The sequence below is a fragment of the Etheostoma spectabile genome, chromosome 1 (assembly GCF_008692095.1).
Source record: "Etheostoma spectabile isolate EspeVRDwgs_2016 chromosome 1, UIUC_Espe_1.0, whole genome shotgun sequence".
Classification (NCBI taxonomy): Eukaryota; Metazoa; Chordata; class Actinopteri; order Perciformes; family Percidae; genus Etheostoma; species Etheostoma spectabile.
Genome location: NC_045733.1, coordinates 13,893,788 through 13,898,527, shown reverse-complemented (window position 1 = coordinate 13,898,527; position 4,740 = coordinate 13,893,788).

Genomic DNA, 4,740 nt, shown 5'->3' with positions numbered 1-4,740 from the left:
TTAGCTGGGAGACTTCTTCTAAACGACGGCACACTTGTGGAATACCTGCAGAACCGGGGCATGGAGGTAGTTCTTTTGTAGATTATGGTTAACTATTGTGTGTTGTAGCAGTGTTTTGCCATTGAGAACAAGCTTACATGCTAGCGCTAGCATGCTACGGTTAGCCAACGCGTCTCGGCTAGTTACGTAGGAAGCCGTGGAAAACAGCTCACCTGGAGACTGAAGCAGAGGACATTCAGAAAGCTGTATCTCTGTATTTTCCAAGTTTATATGCGTGTGGAAGCACCAGAGACACAAAACAACACTCCAAATCCCAGAAAAAGTGTTTTTTTCATAATATGGGCAAATTAAGAAAACATCTTCATTAAGTTGACAACAAATGGGCATATGCAAATACACACAACACAACCAGGTACACAAACACGCTGCAAATAAGAAAACGCTGCATAAAGAGAAGCACACAAACTCCAAGAACAGAATCGATGCAAAAAGAAAAGCATGCAATCCCCGAAAACAAATGCAACAAAGGAAAAGGAAATGGTGCATCCAGATCACACAATGGAAGTACTCCAGGCCTCTAGGGGGAGCGCTAAGTGGAACAGCTTGATTTTCAACCCCACATGTATTTGCGGTGTGATTGCTAAATTTTCTTCTTTGTGTGTGTTTAATTGCAGTTTGTTTGCCCCTGCGTAGAGACCAAAAAACAGCGCTAAATGAGCTAAATGAACATTAGACTCAACAAATTACAGGAAATGTTTCTCCATAACTACTGAATGCGTAATAAGCTGTTAACTGTTAACAGGTTTGCCATATCCACTTAAAAGTTGATATATAAATCTTTTGTTCTCAACTTGTTTATGCTTCTCCACAAGTGGCCAAAAAGTTCAGGTTTAAATGTTCCATTAAATCCAAATACCAACAACAATGCTACAATCAGGAAATAAATGAATGATGTTTGAGCTCAGCTGTGATGGTTTTACTCATTTACAGAAATGAAGGTAGTGCTAACCCACAGGTACCCAAGCTGACGCATGTAAATGTAAATCATCACATAACTGTAATGTCACTCGGTGATATATATTATCTGCAGCCTTACAGCCATTTGCCAGTCCAGTGAAACAGAAAGAAGCTGATATCTAACTACAAGAAGGAACATGCCTTTCAACTCCAATGCAAGGCTTACTAAAGATAAAGACATCAGATATGGCACAAGCCTAAAAAATTCCACCGATAACCTTCATACTGCAATGCCCCTGAATAAATGTCAAACACTATCTGCTGTTTGCTCAATGGAACCATTGCATCCAATCTGCCCAAATGGAAGTGAAGAGCTGCGAGAAACAAATCTAGAAATCACACTGTGTGACGTTTCCTAATAACAGACAAGACAAAACATTGGTATATTTCTTCATTTTCACTAGGTCCCGTAATTTTGGGAGTTAGTGTGTCCATTTGCACAAAAAAAAGACAAAAATTGTTTGTTCCTTTTGCTGCAATTTTATGTCCATGTTATCGCTGTGTCATTACACATACAACACGGGATTGCTTACCCAAGGATACACACACTGTTGCAGGCCTATTACTATTGCATTAGGTCATAGTACCTTTTTTCCCTCATAATGAAGTAAAGGTAATATTTGTGTCTGCTTTTATCAGGGACAGGGACATCAGAGTGGTTGAGGCAATGTATGCAGGACAGGAGATCAAACCATTAAGACCTACCTTTGGGTAGTGGGCTTCATTGTCTTCACTGATGCAGCCATTTTATATCGAGGCAAAGTCAATCAAAAAGCTTTTACATAAAGGTGCAGACATTTTTCTTTCTTTTTTGTCCTCCGTATTTTAATACAGGAGCATAGTTACTGTATACACTAAAAGAATGTAGTAAATAGCGTTAGACATGAATGAATTGCTGCTGAGTTTATACACCCTTCAAAAAGAACCAGTGATGAAACTTGAGGATTATTTAGCCCATTGGACTGTTTCAAAAAAATAAATAAAAAGAGAACACAAGCATGGGCAATTTATTACTAACAATAAGTACTGTAAGTAAGAATAATATAAATTAATTAAAAGCTTGATCCTTGTTTTCACAGTTTTGTCTATTGTGCTTTTCAGAAGAAACCTTTTGGGAATTTATGCACAAATGTCAAATCCTTGTAATTTATTTTCTGAAATAAAAACCATGAGAAATTAACCTTTGTAACTTCTCTTCTCATGCTTTGCTCTGCTAGCTTGTAAAAAAATGCAAATTAACCACTGCATTGTGGATTTACTGAATGGGCAAAACCTTAAGGACTTGGAACCATATGTTTTTCTATCTCCAGAGATGGGATGTTACGAAGTACAAATACTTTGTTACTGTACTCAAGAAGATTTTTCAGATGTTTTTACTTTACTATTTATTTGTGTGCAGACTTTTTACTTTCTACTCCTAACATTTTACAAATTTGGCTTGTTACTTCAGTTTAAAATAATTTCAGTGGAGTTACCATTATTATTTTTTCGCGTCATCAATACCAAATTCAATCTAATTTGAAGGGAATATACCTTGCAATTGACGCACCACTACAAGACGACTCGTAAAAATACTCAAAATATTAAAGGGTCTCTCTTTGTTGATGTTGTATTGAGGGTTCACACTTGTAGTAAGAGGTGAATAAAGACTTTTAAATGAATATACCATGCCTGAACAAAACAATAATTATATTATTGATTAAGATACAGAGTTGACTTGATAGAATGGGTCCATAAACGTAGATGTAATTGAGTAGTGCATTTGACACTCAACAGGGGAGAGATGAAGGTAGATAATGAGATAAAAGTCTCATATCGAGTTACAGTATTGCTGCATTTTGCTCCATGCTTGCCTTAACCTTTTAACATACTGTGTCACAGTGGATCCAAGGTGTTGCAGTTCTCTCTAGCCAAGCCTTCTGCTCCTCATTAAATAGTATAACCTTTGATTTAAAGTCATGACCCTCAGATCCGTGTACCATCTCTGCTATCTTCTTACAGTCAGCAGCAAGGTGTTCAGTTGAGAGTTTGCCCCGTTACCTCCTGTGTCGTAGCTACGCTTAATTCTCACTTGTTGTGATTGGAGGTGAGGAAACAGCTTTTGATGGTGCTTTGTGCCAACAGAGTTCGACATGGGTTTAGATTTTTACAACTGACTATAGCAAACATGGAATGTTTTTATTGGCCCTTCCTAACAGAAAGATAAACACACATACATTGATAGATCATTTATGGTTTAATTTGATTTATTTTACATTGTGAGAGTGTCTTTTCTTACTTTAGTCAGAGTCGAGTCTTAGATACTAATTGGTGTCACACCAAGACACCACACCATTCCCATTCCATTCAAATTTGTAATCAAAAATGTGCCTACTGATTGGATAGCTGCTGTGGCCCAGCTGTGTTAATGTGACAACATTGTCTTCCCCTCTCTGTCCTCGGGTTGACAAATTTTCCAAGTTTTTTATGTATGAAATATGGGTTTCTTTCAACCAAATGGCCCAAAGATAGCATAGATGCATGTTGTATGGTTTGGAACCCATACAACATTTTTTGCAAGTAAAATGTATGATTACTACCATTCATTTTTGGGTGTTTAAAATGTTTAAATGGTTTCAAAACAGTATCTAGACTAAACCTTGACATACCAGTCTGTGTTCTACTCAACATCCTCTGATCTTAACTTTTAGTCATAATAATTCATAATGTATGCATTTTTTAAACAAAAAATAACAAGCAACAAAATCTGGACCTGGTGGGTATTGACTGACGGCAGAGCACGGAGCCGTCACGCAGCGGAGCTGATCCGCAGCCGTTATCCATCCTGTGGAAATTGGTGATTAGAGATCCTATTGAAACAGGATGTACATGATTTAATGGATCTATCGCAGAGCAGTTGTGGACCAGTTTGGCTTCTAGAATGGATCTAGACAGTTTAATACGGCACCTAAACCTGATCATTTGCAGCTTTTAATTTGGACCCCAAGGGTCAAAGCCATCAGGGAACCCTAGCCTGGAAAGCTTTACGCTAACTCAAAATATTCTCTTAGTGGTTTAAGAGGAACAATAAGATGCCAGAAAATGGATTGGTATGGGTGATATTGTACTTTCTTCTTGCACTGATAGATGGTTGTAGATGCCATTGACCAATGTCAGAGCACAGACAACCAAACAGTGAAGTCTCATCATCTAGTTACTATTGTTTTAAAACTCAACTTTCAATGGCTGAACCTTGCCTGAGGCAAGCAAGTGCTATCCTGGGACTTGCAATGGATGTTGAGGTACTTGTTTTTGTCCCCATTTAACAGACATTCAGAATCAAAGTAGGTGCCCTCAATGCCTTGTCATTGAGCAACATGGACGGATCAGGAGTTACCCTCTGGGGGAATGTAGCATTTTTCTAAAGAGAAGGTCCTTTTAATGAAATCACGCCACCAAGTAAGGGACATTCAATGTCCCATGGTCTACTCAGGGAGACATATGAACCTATAGAGCCACTTTACTGTGAAGGCACCAAAATCCTCAAAAGTGTTTATTTGTATCAACGTAATAACCCCTGGTGTGCAACGATGGCATGGGGTGCAAATTCATCCTAGGTTTGTTTTAAATAACCACACTGTCACTGTCTTTGGGGTGGAAGCCATTGAGATGCATGTAGAAGGGAGGCTGATAGCGTGACCTCCTACTGTATGCTTTAGCATTAGGGGTGATCCGAGTACCCGG